General features: G+C 41.4%; 1 protein-coding gene and 2 non-coding genes across 4 annotated transcripts in view; all 3 read left to right on the forward strand.

The window, feature by feature from the left end:
* Positions 1-18,973, forward strand: part of LOC106652982 (mucin-5AC-like) — a 77,663-nt gene that overhangs the window by 17,743 nt on the left and 40,947 nt on the right. The window lies entirely within an intron of this gene.
* On the forward strand, positions 16,894-16,966 carry Trnaf-gaa. Its single transcript has one exon. It is a non-coding gene; the product is annotated as a tRNA-Phe (tRNA).
* Trnaf-gaa lies at positions 17,075-17,147 on the forward strand. Its single transcript has one exon. It is a non-coding gene; the product is annotated as a tRNA-Phe (tRNA).

Genomic DNA, 18,973 nt, shown 5'->3' on the forward strand with positions numbered 1-18,973 from the left:
CATAGCACACCAGCCGACGAAATTGCTCGTATCCCTATACGAAAACTTGGAATTTCTGTGCTATACCTATAATATATATATCGGCTCCAATACTCGGCGAGCTGCATGATATACACGCTCTATATCGGTCCGCGGCTCGAACGCTTCTATGCGCGATCGGGTACTATAAACTTTAACTATGCTGGACTGTATACACCCCCCGCGCTCGAAACTTGGCCGATCGAGCTTGCTTGAGTAATCCTACATGCGCGAAGCAGCAGCAGCCAGGCTCGTTCGTCCGAAAGGTACCAAGAGGTATACGAGAGAAAAAAAATTTTTTTTTCTTCTTCCCGAACTTTAATTTCCGACGAAAGCATCTAGCCACTCGCTCTCGCTCTCTTTTTCTTATACTCGCTCGAGTTCGCTTTTTGCGTTTACTCATACGAGGAGGGAAACTGCGTTAATCGAACTTCACAAGTCGTTTTAAAGTCCACGTTCCCCGCTCTCCCTCGCTCGCTGCGTCGTCGTCGTCGTCGTCGACCAACCCCGACCACGCGAAAGATATGCTTCGAGCTGCGGTTTATTATAACGGTTTTACGACTTTTGAACGTGACTTTCGCCTATACTTATGCACACACATGCACGCACATACACGTGCATACACGCGTGCTTCAATATATAATATAATACACACACATACTATGCAGAGGCGTATAATGGCGTATAGTTAGAGATCCTCTATATCATGCCATTACATATGTATTTCATCGCCGTGAAGAAGTGTAAAACGATGCGCGCTGCAGCCGAAGAAGAAAATAACGAGTTGATTATCGCCATTTGCTGGCAAATATTCAATGCGCAGCGCATCACGATCGTATTGCTGAAGTGCGATGCGATGCGACGCCAGAGCTCTGCACACTGCACTTTCGCGATAAATAAAAATCCCTCCGTAAGGATATTTACGAGGCGTAATTTGCCGGCGATAAGTCACTTTTTTCGCTCAAAGTATCGGCTAAAGTTACTCGTGAAGGTCTATGGCGCCTGCCGCATCTATAGATGTATACAATATTACACAGAGTTGAGCTACGCGGGCCACGCCGCCACCTTAATCGTCCCTGGATAAATCGCATTCTAAAATCTTGAACAAGCAAGAGAGACTCCGAGTAGTTTTCCTATCTTTCTCCGCGCACACATTTCTGATCCTGCCTCCTTGCCTGCGGAGACTAATTTCCCATTTCGCTTTCGCGCGTTTCCGCACTTAACGTATAACGAGGGGGGCAAACCGAGAGAGAGGGGCACAGGAGGAATATTTTAGCAGAGGAAGCTGAGGGACGTTTCTTACGTGTGTATATACGGTGCAAGTAGAAGGCTGCGCAGTGTGTGTGTGTGTGTGCAGCAACAGTCGAGAGAAGCTAATTTTGTTTGGTTAAAGATTTAGAAAATGCAGTGCACATGCTGCTTGCCAGCAGCTCGCGTACACACATACAATATGAGTCAAGATAATTTTATAATATTTTTCTGGCAATTTATTCGGACATTGTGCATGCACGAGATGTGCGAGCGAGCAGCGCGCGCGCGCGTGTCTACGCTACACTCGAGATAATTAGACGCGTAAAACGTGTATGTAAAAATATTAAATCGCAAGATATGTATTTACAACAAAAATGCGTTTCCGTATTACATCGAGGAAATGAATTAAATAACTTATTAAGCTCGTGCTCTTACACACGTGGGACAATGAGAAACAGCTAGCCGAATTTCGCCAAATTTAATCAACGAGGGACACTACATTTTTCTCGAAAAATCAGAGCACACACATTATTTCACGAATAAATAAAAGTGACACTGTGAGTTTCGGGACAAGAGAATCCGCGAGTATGTAATATAGTGTAAAAAGAGAAACTCATTGCGATTAGTCTGGGTCGCTGCGGTGAATCGTCTGAATTCAAGTCTACTTCGCTGTATGCACATACGTGTAAGTGTATGTGTGTTATATTATACGTATTACGTCCTCTCTTCCGTCTACCTTAGAGTTAGACGAGAGCCGCGGGTATGTACACGGCATACACACACACATACGTATAGGACTAATTCAACGAGACAATGGCCGATTCTCATATTATGCAAATGTATAATACGAGCGGCGAAGAGGTTGTGAAGTCTGCCAGGAATATTGCACTATACACACAAATGTATATAGCACGCGGCAACGAAGAAGCAAGCCAAGTGCTACAATTTTACACCGCTTGCCGGCTTATTATTTACTCCTCCCGGTTGCTCGCGAATTCGGGATCGCGAAAATTCGATGCAAGGAAAGGAGTAAAAGAAAACGAGTATGTTGTAGAAGACGAAGAGGAAGTAAGGAAAAAATCGAATTTCTCCAAGTCGGACGAAAGACTACGAGTATATCGCTGCAACGCAGACGGCTACTATATTGTGGGGCCGAGTTTCAGCACTATAGTCTGGCCTTCCTCTGTGCTGTCTGTGCTCTGTACGTGTGTGTGTGGGAGTCCGGAAGGACGAGCCTTACACGCAACTCGCATGCGGCGCGCATCTGTATGTATACATACCGAACGAATCGGAGTTTCAAACAGTTGCCTCTGAATACACATATACTGCACCTCGATATATCGCTCACCTTTTGCAGGCGCCCGGGGCCCTCGGCTGCTTGCAAAGTCGCTCGAAAAGTTTCGCGAGTATAACGCCATGGAGCTCTAGCCCACCGGTGCAAATTTATTGTGACGCGCGCCAGCGAATCGAATATACACATACTATACGAAATTTACGATATGCTATTCTAATATTTGTGCCGCACATAGCCCATACACAGCGGATTGTGACACGCGTGAGCTCGTATAACGAAAATTGTAACATCGTATCGCGCAACGTCACGCGTTGAACACTTTTTATTACTTTTGTTACGCATATGTATAAATTTAAGTTGCATTCATACGCGTCAAATCCGCGAAAATTAATAACGCTGATTGAGTAGGCTTTCATAATTAGCCGCGCGGATATATATTATTGGGGTGTAAATTGAGCTCGAATGAATTGATCTACAATTTTACGCGTACGCCCACTATTAGCGGCGGCGGCACTCGGCAAAGTGCGTTAAATTCAGTTTAAAAACGAATCAATCAAATTGCATGTATCGCGCGTTTATATATCTCCAGCACACGTCGCCTCCGTGCAATATAATTATATTCACTTCCATAAATGCAATGTCAATTAGCAGCTCGCGCATCCGTACATATAATCAGCGGGCCGGGCTAGGTAATATTGATCGAGGGATTACTCGATCAATTGTTAACTGTGCCGCACATCGTCAAACGCTAATGGCCAAGTTTGTTTATCTGTCGTGTTATATAGTAACTCCGCGGAGCAAATTTAGTGATCGAAATAATTACGCACATCTCGGGGTACTAGAATCAAAGCGCGAAAATCTATTCGTTCGTATACATTCAAGTGCGACTACATGGAATATGTGTTTGAAATTTTCTCGTTATCTTTAATTATGCACGCAGGACACAGGATCGTTAATCCTTCCAATTTTCATTTGTCACATGGTCGGTCGAATTGTAAGTGCGTGCGTCAAAGGCCTCACCGCGAGCACACACACACACACACACACACACACACACACTCACACCAGGCGCGATAAAAGTCCTCGCGAGAAAGGCTTGTAATTACAGCATCTCCCGCGCGTATAAACATCAGAGGTGCATGGCTACGAGTGTAAATTCGGTACATACGTTTATACGCATGTAGCTAACGTACTGTTAAACATAAATTAGAGAAAGAGAAAGAGATGCGCGAGAAATAAGGAGAAATAAAAGTAATGCTTAATTTTCACCTCGGGGCGCGCGGCACACACACGTATCTTTATGTATAATATGTATGGTACGTACACTGCAGCTTGTAACCGCGCGCGAGAGTCAAGGCGCGCATAATCGCATCACGAAATGATTGCCCTCCTCTTTTTTCCCCGTCTACGAGCTTCTCGATATCTATATATATATATATGTGAGTGTATGCATAGAGAGCACTGCAAGTAGTCTCTTTCTCTTTTTTGGCCTCTGTTGGTGTGTGCGTGCGCGAACGCGAGGATGTGCATACACAAACATACACACACACATGCATTCATAAATACATATAGGATATAGTCAAAGGACGTACTGCTGGAACAGTGCAAACTGTTCGCTGAATGAAGCGATCGTGTATTGTACATACGTGTATGGTATGCACACATATATATGCAACACGTTCGTTCCTTGTTATTGTTGTTGTTGTTGCTGTTGTTACTATTTTAGCCTTGCCTCTACTTTCGCGCTTTTCGACCGTTGTTGTCGTCGTCGTCGTCGTCGTCGTTTGCGGTGAAATTGCTCCCTCGCTACGTATACAGTACGTGCCATACGTGTGTACGTTAGAAATGTGGTTTTATGGCTTATAACGAGAAGCAAAAGTGAGAGAGAGAGAGAGGGATATGCGCTCGTTGTTTGCATCTATACATATACACGTGGAAGGACTTTTTAATGGTGTCGTTACAATACTTAAATGGATGCTGCGCCGCTGTAGCAAGAATAGCAAGCATGACTTTGCCTGGCTTAAGCGCGACCCGGAGAGAGAGATTGGCTTTTAACGAAGGTTAAAAGCAAATGGTTGATGACCTTTGCTGAGACACGGAGGCGCGCGCATATAAAAGAGAGCTTCATTGTTTTTCGGATTATAACTTATAAAACCCGGAGAGAAAGAGTGGAGTATACACTGCTACGTGCATACGCGGAGCAATTTCGAGGGGAAGGGAGTGAAAAAGAGAGAGAGAAAGACTATCGAGTAGCTCTCAAAAGTTTCACAGATTATCCTGGCTAGATTTTGATGTCGATTTTGTGTTGCAGCGAACGCGCGCGCGAGCCGGGATATATCTGCCACAGGCTTTTCCGCTGTTGCTGGCGCGCGTTTTATATATATACGCGATATACTTTTTGAAGGGCCAGACGCGCGCGCGCACGTCGTAGAAAGTGAAAAACGACCCAATCTCGAAGAAGCTTCAAGCTGTATCGGATTTCGAAAGTAGATCCTCAAGGATATAGCTTGCGCGCGCGAAAGCTCGCCCCGTTGCCGCTAGCAGCTCGACGACGATGAGCCGGAACAATTTGGAGATGCGGCTTATGTATCGAATATCATGCGCAGTATTAGATAGATATGTATGATATATAAATTACACAATTTACTGGAAAAACATGTGGAAAGGTAATAAAGGTGCGCGAGTGTCGGATTGGCGAACGCGTGGATGATTCCGACGAGCAGGAGAAGGACTGAGAATCATCGATCGACGTATAATACAGCTTAACAATCATATACACGATAATATCTCGATCTGCGGCAAACAACGATCTGATCGCGCTGCGTTCACGGTTTGTACAGGATATCTCACTTTATGCGCATTATGCATTTAAGGTAGAGCTGTGCATTCCGATCGCTTCGCGAGTTGCGATTAAAATGCGCAGATATATTTTAGCGACTTTATCTATTCTGTGAAAATATTGTAAAAATCATTTTTAATTTTAAACTCGATACTGAGCTATTCTGGAGGAAATTTAATTGATCAATCGATGCTTAGAATTACTCAAATAATACGTGTAAATTTGTCAACACTTTTGAAAAAAAGTTTGGATTTTTTTAAATCTAGTTCAATTCCAACGATCCAAAAATTAGTACTGTGACTGATAACTAGATGGCTTTATGTCAATTTTTAAGAAACCCGCATACAAAGTTACAATGGTAATTGTATAGAATTGTTCATATTACCTTACCATTGATTGGCTTGTTTCTGGCAATTTTATAATAACTTTGAAACAATACCACTTTCAGTATTTACCACTAGACGGTAGGTGCTGCCTCCGTGTAAACTTTTGTATGCAGGTCATGTTGGATTTTTACTGTAAAAATTTATTTTTATTATAGACCACGTCTCTCTTACAGGAATAATCTATCGATCAGAAAACTTATCAAAATATTCTGCAAATATAGGTTTGATAAATTCAGAGTCGCAATAATAATACGCGAGGCTTATAAATAATTCAGTAGCCTACTAAATTCTTGTCCCATTCACAGCTCCAAACGAGACGGGGAAAAAACTCTCGGTTGATTGCTGCCTAAAGAGCTAAAAACTAAATAGCCAAAAAATGAACAGAGGTATAGTAATTATAGTAGCAAGCAAAATTTGAAAATACTACGATACAGTACATAGGTGTAATGATTATAAATATTTGGTAAGACTCAATCATTTCGCACAATTTTTAATGAAATTTTGTACTTTAACAAGTACAAAGTATTGATATATATTTACAATTGTCAATGATCATTTCTTCTCGTAATTATCACAGGCGAAATTTTTGCAAACTTCGTGTACTGTTTTTTGGTGTAAAAGCAAATTTTGCTTGTGTCCGAATTTTTTCTCGCATCTGTAGCATGTGTAATCTTTTCGACCTTCGTGTACTGTCCTTTGATGGAAGAGCAAATGCGGTTTTTGTGTAAATTTCTTTTCACACTTATCACATACGAAATCTTTTGTACGTTCATGGACTGTCTTTTGATGCTAAAGCAAAGTATGTTTGTGTCCAAATTTCTTCTCGCTCTAGTCGCATGCAAAATCTTTTTTTTTTTCATTGTGAATTATATCTCGGTGTGCTATCAAGCTCGATTTTAGTGTAAATGCCTCCTGACAAATATCACAAACGTTTCTTTTGTCGTCTGAAACAACAATGTCGTGTTTATTTAAATTATTTTTCGAGGCAAATTCTTCGGATTGTTTCTCACTTTTATCCATTTTGGTATCTGAATTCAACGATGGACCCTTCTATTTAGTCACATGTAAATTGAATGAGTAAAATATATCTTTTGGTATTATAGCGTGTCTCATCGGGAAAGACATTATTCAAAATAATTTGGTTTTGCTATTAACACCATCAATGTCTTAGGGACGATGTCAAAATCGTTCAGCATCATATTGTTTACTATTAAGGTACCGACTTATCTGTTTATACATTGTCCGTAAAATATTTGAATCAGTTTTAATTTCTAACTTTGCAGATTTCTAAAATCAAATACTTCCCATAAATTTCTAGACAGACAACATCGAATTCGCACAAAAAAAATGGATCCTTATACACATGCATAATAAAAAAAAGTCAATGTTAATTTCAAAATTTGCCAACCCAGGCGAGATTGGCGTGCTTCATAAACCGCCACTGCATGTCTTACGTGAAAAATTAAAAGAACTATTAAAGAATTAATAATTTTTTATTTTGTCGAAGATAGTATAGACTTTTGAATAGTAGAGCCGAAACAATAAGTTTAACAAATCGTCGATATAATAATGATGAATAAAATCCTTATTTGAGATATTAACACTGTTCATGATCATAAAAATGTTGTGTATGCGTAAACAAATACTTTATCAAAAAAGTTTCTAATTATGAATATCAAAAAATTCGATGCAAAATCTAGTTCAATCCTTAGAATCTGAGAAATATTTTTTTCTTAAAAAAATAAGAAAAATTCATGTACATTCTTTGACTAATTCCGAGAAGTTTCGAGAGACTGGAGTTTTTCTGATTCGACCACAATACGAAAGCTGCTTGCACTGCATTATGTGTCGCACTTGCGGTGCCTTCCGATCGAATAATTAAAGAGGTGGATAACTAACGTGTTTCTGGCTTCGATGCATACACAAAGCGTGTACACATACACACACGCGCGAAAACGTGAAAAATGTCTCTGTTTGGTGAAAGATCCGATAGTGTACATAATACCTTTATGTATATACGCGCGCGCGCGCTCGATCCGGACGAAAGTTCCGCAGCGCTCGCACACGTATAAACCGTACACGCAGTATAGTAGTGCGGCGCATCCAATTCTCATTTATAAAAGCACGCGGGGGAGAGTGCATCGGCGAATTTATCAGCTAGAGACTGGCTTGCGACTTTTTTTCTCCTTTCATTTACTTCCATTTACACGTGCCACACGGCGCTTGGGTATGCTATTCGCGCGCGTGTGTATGTGTGTGTTCGATGTTTTCTAGAGTTCGCTAGTATACTCTGCCGAAGTGAATGGAAATTTGCATTCGAGCTGCTTGTGTGTATATGTCTGTGTATGTGTGTTTATATATATATATATATATATACGTAGACTACGTTAAGCGTATAGTGATCAGTAATGTGTCGCTAGGAGCGTTGAACTAATGCCAAGCCGTTTATCTTTCGTATATAATGCGCTGCTCTCTTCTCTGGCTAACGCAAATGTGTCCGTGTGGATAAATACATGTACACAAGAGTGATATTTAATTATACGCCGATGCTAATCATTTATTCGACGCACCGGATTAAAAAAAAGGGGAGAGAGACGGGCTCCAACAGCAGCAGCACGCGAACGAAATGAAAAATAAAAGCGAGAGATGCTTTCAACGTTCTTAACTCGATTTTATACGACGTTTTAAAAGCTTTTTTTCGCGATCATCAACGGCTACGGCCGAACGGAAAAGAGCTAAGCTCGAATGCTGCTAGCCATTCGTGCCACTACGCGCATTCGTTGGAATTAAGGGCGCAAACTGCGAGTGTATATATGTATATCCTCGACGATGGGCGCGGGGGTCATTCAGCGGTGGCGTCGAAAAGCATTTCTCGCGAATAACAAAAGCTCGCTCTGTATGTATGTATGTATGTATGTACGTACGTACGTGCGCGTGTATAAGTGACTCTATAAAAGTTAGCCGACTTTTTTTCGCTGTTCGCGATATTGCAGTTGACTCTCTCTCTCTCTCTTTTCTTTTACTCTCGTTTTGTTCGCGCACACGCCCATAAAAATAATCGCTTTAAAACAAGTCGTCGCTCACACCGGAGAGGCGAATAAAACGAAATTTCGGTCTCTGTATATACGTATATAATACAACGGGCTCACGAGCTCGCGTTATCAAGCAACTTCCGCGTGAATTCGTTTACGAAAAAAATGTTCGTATATGTATAATACTTCAGCTGTCGGAGAGGAGAGTTCGAGCCAGCAGAGTCCGCGATGTTTAATGGAGAGTTTATTATATATGTAGGGAGAGGAGGAGCAGAGCGCCAGACTCGTCATTGCCACGCATTTTCGCAGGCTCGAGCACGAGGTGACGAGTCGCACGCGCGAAACAAAAATAAAAGGATATCATATACATAAAGCCACTTTGTAGGATCCTTCGGCTGCGGAGTTATAATACTCTCGCGCGCGCACTCCGGTGTTTATTATTGTGTTTTATACTATCGTGCGCTCCGTTTCCTACAAGTTTATATTGTACTCGCGAGAGGACTATGCACTGCAGCACATTTTAATATACGCGCGTTCGATGTATATGACATTGTTTCGAGCCAGCTCTCCTGCGCGCGCGGGGGAGCTTATAACTCATTAAGCCTCTTCTGCATTTCTGCTGCTATCGCTTAAAATATGTACATAACATATAGAGAAAATATAACCGTATACAGCGCGTTTTGCATTTTCCCACGTAGAAAAAAATATGTTTATGCTACTGCGCTTGGAAGAAAACTTGGCAAGCAAAAAGACTCTGTGCGCCGTACTTGCCGCTGCTGCTGCGCACTTGCTGCTGCTCCGGGAATGTTCGGAGCTGTTAGCTGCTGCCGCTGCTGCTGCTGCAGCACGTGTTGATGTATCCGTGAATTTATTTACTCCTGTGTATACGTGTGCGTGTATACACGTTCGCAACTTAACATGTGCATACAAAAGTCAGCGGATAAGTTTCCTATACTACTGCTGCTACGGTGCTCGGGCTCGAGACACTGTTTTGTATACGTGTGTTCTTGCATAAACTGCACCGCGTGCAACATGCCTCTATACAATACAGCACTACGTAGTAGCTTGTATATGCTATATGCGAATTGAGTTTTTAGCCATTGGCGAGAGAGGATACCGGCTCGAGCTCGTACCCGAGGAATCGCCCAGAGGGGGCGAAAATCTTGATTATGAAATTCAAATTTTCTCCTCGAGCGAGTTTCGGTCACTGCTCGTCCATCATCGCGTATAACACAAATTTCTACGTACGCAGTCACGATCTTCTCGTGTCTTTATATATATATCTAACGAATCATTAGCATCGCTGAGCAATGCCGGTAAAATTTTCCAACAACAACAACAACAACAACAACAACAAAAACCCAATCGAATGCAAAGTGCATCCCTCTTATATTCGAGCTCTTAATTAACGCTGCGGCTCGAGCGATATCGGTTCTTTTAACGGCCGATAGTCATTACAAAAAATTAAGTCCGCGAATATCCATCTTGAATGCGCGTAACGTGCAAAACAATTTGTGCCCGGGCAAAAGAGAATTGGCGTCTAATTACGGGCACTTACAAAGAGCGGAGCGAGTCTCTCTATCTCTCTCTCTCTCTCCTCTTAGCAATGCATATAATCGCGCGCGCGACTGATTGGATTTTCTTCTTCTTTTCTGTCGCAGTTATTTTCGAGAGATGCTTTCACCCACCGTGCCTAAATTGATCGATCGAAACGATCGCAACGGACGATCTATTATACTTATTATAGCGATGCGGCTTATTACACGCAATATAATGCAACGTGTATTATATGTATCTACTAACCGCGCGAGGATGAGTCGGAAATGCGCGCCCGAAAATTTATCACTGCGGCCGTTATAAGTATCGATGACGCGCGAGAAACTTTTCTTATGTATACGCGTATACGCGACAAACGACGACGACGACGACGACGCTTAGTTATAATACACGTTGCGAACGTCAACTTTCTAGTCTCGCGAACGTGGCATTATAGCGGCCTGATAAATGATAAATAAATCCTTTGAGATGCGCGTGCACACACATACAAAGCTGCAGCGAAGCTGCCGCCGTCACCACCGTACCGCGTATATAGCTGCCGCCTCGCGACGTTACGTTTATAAGGAAGAGAGCGAGACCATAAATGCATGCAACAGCGGCAAGTGCGTTTACCGAAATTTCACGAAGAAAATTACACACGCGCATCCCCGAGGTGTGCGTGGCGAGTCGAATGTTTGTACAGCGCAGGCAGCGCATTATGCAAGTCGCGCAAAAAGCAGCCCGCGGCTAATATATATAACATATATTATAAATATATCGCACGTACATAAGGTATATAGACGGGTCTCTCTCTATTTCTCGTCATGATATCAAACGAGCCGCAGTTTTGAGGGGCTGGCTTTGTTGGCGTGCGTATAAAGTGCCGCAGAGAACGTGTCGTTCGATGGAGTGCGTATAAATGCAACGCGAATGTGGCCGATGCAAGTGCGCGCGCGGCTTGTCGCTCGAGGAGAGCAGAAGATTAAATTCGCGGCGTTCGAACGATCGCGTCAACGTGTTGCGACGATGTAATATTCGCTCGACAAAGTGTATCGCGTGTAATTGTGTTGTATCGATGCGCACACAATCCTGGTAAAAATGCTGAATGTTTAGTGACTAGTTTTTGACGTGTACTAATGAATAATAATACTCCCTACAATGTTATGTGTAATAAGTTTGTACGAGTAACTTATACAATTATTTTCACTTTGTCACTTGCAGATTTACAGATAAGACCACTCGCCATCTAGCGGTGGGGGCTCAAAGTAATATTATTTTATTAAAAACCGTTGAAAATAAGTTTAAATTTGTTGCAACAATCAATTGTTATTTTCAGGTGATTTAAAATCTTTTTAATATTTTCAACATTTGATTATAAGAGAAAAACTTACCAAAAACGAGTTAATTTACAGTTTTTTTAAGTTAAAACATTTGAAATTGTCATTTTTCGGAATACCAGGACATTATTAATGCCAAGCATTTCTATCAGAGTAAGAGCCTCTTTCTTTTTTCCCCTTATCTTGAAATTGTTTCTTCCATTAAATGGCGAGGAGCTTATGAAATTTTCTCAGCTTGCAACACGTCGCGCGACTACCGCGCAGATCACATAATATAATATGTATAAAACGCAGTAGCAGCAGCAGCAGCAGAGAGCTATCATTATAAGTTTGGGCAATTTTCCGCCCAACGCTTCTATGAGAAAAAAAAGAAAAAAAAACAAGGCAAAGCGGGCCCACTGTATCTGCTGCACAAGCGCTGCTGCTGGTATCGAAAGCACGGAAATCCTGCGTCGACCGATAATTGCGCGATCCTTTCACCCCTTGCCGTACGTTCCCCTCCAACTTCTCCTCTTTACCCAAGTCTAATCGCTTTCCAGTAATACAACTCGCATGTATATGGCGTCACACTCGATGACATTTTGGCTGCGGCGTATATCTGCATCAAAAAGTGTGGCGCAAAGGGATCTCGCGCGCTCGTGAAAATGTAAACAAACTCGCGCGAGAATAATCGTCCGGCCCGCACGTGATTCAGTACCCATAACATTTGGCCGCATATGGTCGCTTTCAGGACGAAAAAAGGCTAAAAGTAAAAAGTAGATGCGCGCTCGAGCTCTCGTGCTGCGTGTAATTATACACGTGTGCGATCGCACTTATATACTATATAGTAGTATAGCGCCCCCCGCGCGCGCGCGTTACGAGGGGTTTCCGTGTGGCGATCGGCGCTGCAGTTATTAATAAATATTTGCAAATACTTCGGTAATAATAATTAGCCGAGCGCACGCTATATAGACGAAAAATAGCGAGAGAGGATGGGTATGTATACTTTTGCTCTCGGCGCGCATTAGAGTCGCGTAAAAGGAAATTGCCGTGGTGTTCTATACTCTGTAAGCACACACAGCGCGCAGCCGTTGTTGCATTAAATCTTCTGGTGCGCGCCTGATGCAAAGTGAGTTTTAGTGTATACGTGCCATTATGTGTGTATGTATTTGTATGTATATAGCTGATCCTACTGTACGTGTATGTACACTTTGTATTTAAGCGCCTGCTGTCTATGCTTGTGCTGGCTGGCGCGCGTGAGCACGAAATACATTTATATTGAATTACGTAAAATTATATTATATTTTACTATCGCTTTATGTGTGTTGTATTATGATTAGAGGAATTTGTGTATGTATGCATGTATACAGTAATCAACGTAACAACGATTTATAACTATTTAGCGCGCGCGTGCGGGGTTATATATTTATTTATAATAAAGCGTACACGCATTATAAGTGCATCGGTACTCGGTAGGCATTAATATATATCGCGCTTGAGATCGGCGAGATTGAAAGGCTACTCACACGCCGATAGAGCTCGTCGTCATTAGGATCCACTCTCATCCGTAGACCTTTTTAATCATCATAGTAATCATCATCATCGTTCCGGGTATATGTATGCAGCGTCTAATGATGAACGGCTCGCGAATATGTAACGCTGCATCTATAACGATTATTAAATCAATCGGCCAGCTATGATCTAATATAATCACGATCTATATACCGTATTAATATTATTATATCTATCGTAACCTTTCTCCCGTCGCCCCATAGCGCTGAAAAAGTTTGGCGTCGAGAGAAATCTCTGTGTGTGGATATATGTGGGTCGCGTGAGTATCGGGGTCTACTACTAGTCGCAAATTTCAATTCATGCACCGCCCCAATAATGGTAATAGACGCTGATCGTGACGTTTGCGTCTGCCTGTCGCGAAGATGAAAATCTCGCTCGCGTCTGCACCCCGTAATACTGCCTATATGTATGTAGCTCCACACGAGCGGCTGAAAGCTGCATGGCAGCACATAGGCCGACGTGCCAATTATGTATGTAATGCTTCATTTTTGTCATGAGCTGTATGTGTGTGTATATTGTCACGATCCGTCGCATGTGCATGAGGAATTGACTGACGCTGGGTGGTGACATTTCGGCACAAGCACTGACTGAAAATGAATTCGCAAAGTTTTATCTTATATTTAAAAAAAAGTAAGCTAATTATCAGATCGTAAAATAATCGTTACGATTGAAAAAAAAATCGGTACTGGTCGATGGAAGTAGCGGAACAATGCGAAAAACCACACTCATATGGTACTGTGCATCGCGTAGCTTCCTCGAGGCTCGATTTTATACTTTCTCGATCCTCAGCCTGTCGGTATACATGTATATTTAATGATTTACCGCGAATGCACTAGAAGTCAACTAGAATCGCAGCCCGGCGGTTGACGAAGGTACGCATCGATGCAAGACACGTTTTCACGATGCAGCGCTCTGCGTAGTCGGCAAATTAAATTGTAACCGATCCAGTTCGAGGTGAATAAATCGGTAAAAAATAAATGACTGTAATAGGCGTGGATGTACGTACTTATTTGCATTATGCAGACGCAATTAAGGCGTCACGTGTGTCCTTGTTCTTGAGTTGCCACTGCTGTTGCTGCACCCAAGCTGCTGCGCATCAGAGCTTTATTGGCCTCGTGTTCGCGTCCATTGCCATTTTTATCCCCAACTCTAAGATTTGTTGTTGCTACTTACTCATACTGTGCTATTTTTAATATCTAAAAAGCGCAAATGTAATATTCATGTACACCCTGGGGTCTCCGCAACTCCTTCCTGGCACGTCGACTGCAAAAGCTCGGGTAGTTTTCCGAAGTTGCCTTTGCAAATATTCAAAAGCGTTTAAACCGCTTATTTATTCATCAAAGAAATTAGCCTCGATTGTCGTGTCGGAATGTCGCTTTCGAAAATTAGAGAAGAAGCGCACAACTCGCCTCGCGTCCAAAGTCTTTGTTTTCCCAAGAGGGAAACTGCCTGCTCGTTGTACCGTTGTTGTTGCTGCTGCTGCTACACAGTTGAAGCTCTTCTGCACAAGGCAGAAATGTGTATTCGGGCATTTGTGTAGATGAATCCGAGATATATACTCACAACGAGCAGACGCAAGTAATGTAATTAGACTCCTCTCGCTGTTGCAGCCACCGCCGCCGCCGTCGCCGTTGCAAATTGAGAGGAGACGTCGACGTTCGAATACGAATTGCAGATTAACGCGCTGGTAGTGGAAATTAACGAAAGTAAGAGCATTTCTGGGTCGTTGTCGTGCTCGTACGAATGATTATTATTTGACTCGCGACTGCCGCACCGTCTAGCGTAGCGCGTGTATATCTAGGTATGTATTGTATATTTGTATATAGAAGCAGCAACGTTTGTTTTGTGCATATAGTCGCGCGATTGAATGGACGCGATGCTATTGCTGCAGCGCGCTACTGCCATCGAACGACGTGCCATTTGCATTTGGTCGTGCAGATCGCTTAGCAAAAAGCTCAGATTTACCAAATGAACTATCCGTAATGACCGTGAATTTTGTCGAATTTGATAATTTCAAAAAACTCGGGACACATACTTATACATGCTTTGACTTATACAATTATTTTAATTTGCCCCTTGCAGATTTACGAATAAAGGTACTCGCCATCTAGTAGTAGAAGCTTGAAGTGATATTATTATGTTTGAGTTAGTAGAAAACTAATCTACATTTTCTGATACCAAAAATCTTCGGGTCGTTTGAAATGTGTTCAATATTTTTACCATTATTGTAATTGATAAATTGCCAAAAACAAGCTAATTATTTGTCATATATTTTGAATATGAGCATGTCTATCAAACATAAAATATATTGAAGATTATCGTAAAAAACTTCAAATAACGATTTGTTGTACAATTCAAGCTAAAGAATTGTTTTCAATCCTGGATATTAAATCTCTGCGAGAATGATGTTTTTTCAATCGATTGCACAAATGATCTTTGACCGACTGATGTATTGGCTCTCGTACACGCTGCACCGTGTACTGCTCCTTTCATCGCTCTTGTAAGTACTCCGCGTTGCTGCGGCCGCGCGCGAGCGCATGATTTCTAATGATGAATATACGCATCTCGCCGTCGTATAAGATGTGCTTCGTCACGCACGCGGCTCGCTCATCGTATCTACATATCCAATGGAACATATCAATGTTTGTCGTTGCAATTTGAAAGCGAAGTGATTAATGCGCTCGCGCGAGCTCACTGTTTGTTTTAGGACTTTTCGTGTTTACGCATGAAATTTCTCCCCTCCTCCCGATGGTTTTGTTTGTGTGCATGGCCTGTGCACCACGCGAGAGTATGGGAGAGAGATAGAGCTTGATTAATATTGCATATATCGAATGTGTTTTATCATCCGTGCATCAATGAGATTGAAGCGTGTCGTGGGTGTAAATATGTTTCGATATATGAATAATCATGCCGACCGTTTTACATCCGGGGCACACACAACATCGGAAGGTTCGATGCGATGAAATGTTTTTTCATACACACACATACGAGCACGATGTGTAATGTATAGCAATCGAGAGTGGCGTGAGTTTTTTATTATAGGTAAAATAAAATGTATTTTCGCCCAAATACGTACATGCCACCGACGAAATCGAGGAAGTGTCTTATGTGCGCGGAAAGGAAGTCGTATTTCGTCGCTCGCTGTACACGCGTATTGGCCCGTATCTGTGTACCTGTGTGTGTACACCGAGTACACGTATACACATTGTACTTATCTACACACCGGCTCGAGGCATGCGAGTACTGCGCGACTAGAAGCTACTATTTGGTCGGCTAGACAGTTTTATACACATACGAACTGCTCGTCTTTCGTGAAATACTATGACGAGCTCCGTATGTCTCATCCAGTGTCTTTTAAATGGCACGCGACAAATGTACTTACTCTTACGTAAATTATGTATTAGCTTTTTTCACCGATGTAGCCTGCCATTCATGAATTATAAATAAGCATACATTTAAAAAGGATACGTGATGAAATGGTACCGTATATTTTAATTATTAATGAAGACTGTGTTATTCACTTGGATTTTTATTGTATCATTATCGAAAGCGATATAGTTTTTTCATAAAAAATTAAAAAGGGAGGGGTCAAAACTAATTAAAAATTAGTCAATGCTATTTAATGTCCATCTGAGCTTTCGCCTTCAATGCCGAAATAGCTCAGTTGGGAGAGCGTTAGACTGAAGATCTAAATGTCCCCGGTTCAATCCCGGGTTTCGGCAACGGTCAATGAGATTGACGATTCTCTTTTGGTCTTATTTTTTAAATTAGCTGAATTGAATGATACAGCAAAGTGATTACGAATGTCAATCGGAGCCTCCACCTTCAACGCCGAAATAGCTCAGTTGGGAGAGCGTTAGACTGAAGATCTAAATGTCCCCGGTTCAATCCCGGGTTTCGGCAATGGTCAATTCATGCTTGACAATTCATTTTTGATTCAGTTTTTTTATTAGCTGAATTCATAGATATTATACGCTACGCTGAAAGGTCATTGAACCACTGAAAGCACTGCAATTTTTTTCTCGTTCAAAAAAAAATGAGAAATCGTTTTATTTACTCTGCGATTGAATATACTGCGCAGTAAGTATATTCCGTGCAAACATGACAGATGATAGAGCAAAGTTAATCAGCTGAATATTGTAGACCAACGCAAATTTCCCATCGAAATACAATTTTCCAGAGAGTATATTTTATTTTTACTAGCTGGAATACAGCGATGAACGTGTAAAAACGCGACTTTTCGGCCCGCGCGGCAGCTGTTTCAGCGCCCAGTACCCCGCGCGGCGCCAAATCTCATAATTTTACACGTTCTTCGCTGTATTTCAGCTAGTAAAAATAAAATGTACTCTCTGGAAAATATGTATTTCGATGGGAAATTTCTTTAGCTTTCGATTGAGACTACTTTAAAAAATCTTAAAAATGCGTTTTTTGAGATATTTAATGTTAAAAGTTTATTTTTAAAATTTTCCGTGGAAAATGGAAAATTTTCAAAAATCTGACTTCATCATCGGAAAGCAGAGGAAATTTCCAATCGAAATCTTATACCACATTTTTTTTTAAGTGCGTTTAAGGGGGTTTTACAGCGAGATAGAAATTAAGCAATTTCGCCTAAAAGTGCCGTGCGGCCGCCGCCTTAGGACACTTGGGCTGAAATGCCTCATGTGGGTTTTGAGATAAGCCTTTCTTGTAAACTGCTTCTGGCATATTTTGCATGTATAAGTGATACTATTATGCACCGAATTGATATGGGTTTTGAGATAATCCTTTCTTAAGAATGGTTTCTCGAATATATTGCAGGTATGTTTGACACCCTTGCGCTTATTTTTAATGTGATTGTTGAGACCAGATTTACTTTTATACTTTTTTCTGCACGTATCACATGCCTCTTTTATACCTTTGTGCACCATATTAATATGGATTTTGAGGGTAAAGTTGTAACTGAATGTTTTTCCACATGTACTGCAAGTAGGTGTTACACCATTGTGCACTAGGGTGGTCCACTTTTTCAAAAATTTTTTTAATCTTGGGGGATCCAACGGAATCTGAAAGTTTAAGGTTTAAAATGAATTTTCCCGTAAAGTAGAGCTAAAAAAAATGATTTTAGATGGTGTCGATGGATTTTTGAAGTTTTTTTTTTGACGTAAAAAAATCGCAGCCGACAGGAGGCACTTCGATAGTTTGCCAGATTTTCTATAAAGCCATAATGGGTTTTGTGAATACATTTTCTTTTGTATTTTTTGCCGTAGAATCGAATGCTATCATTAGTTTTGGGCTATAAAAACGATTTCAGTGAAAAAATTGCGATTTTTGAATTTTTTTCTGTTGAAAAATCGAAAAATTCGTCTTTTCACGTCTGGCAAATGAACAAAAAAAATCGTAGAAGCTTTTAATCTACGGATTTAGTTAGGAAATTTCATAACGAATCGAAGCCCGTCGTCGGTTTTTGCCTACAAAATTATTTTAAGTCATAAAATTGCGATTTTCCGTAGCTATGATTACGAAAAAAATCGAAAGATGCGCCTTTTAGCGTGTTAACATACACTGAATGTAGCTGTGAGCATTTTAACATGGTTTTTAATGGGATTTTTGGCGTAGAATCGAATGGCGTTGTTACTTTTACGCTACAAATCCATTTTCAACGAGAAATCGCTCCTTTTTGAATTTTTAAACATGAAAAATGACCATTAGGCGCCAGAAAATCAACTAAATAGTCTAGTAAGTATTCAAAC

This window comes from Trichogramma pretiosum, unplaced genomic scaffold, assembly GCF_000599845.2.
Source record: "Trichogramma pretiosum strain Unisexual culture from Peru unplaced genomic scaffold, Tpre_2.0 scaffold30, whole genome shotgun sequence".
Classification (NCBI taxonomy): domain Eukaryota; kingdom Metazoa; phylum Arthropoda; class Insecta; order Hymenoptera; family Trichogrammatidae; genus Trichogramma; species Trichogramma pretiosum.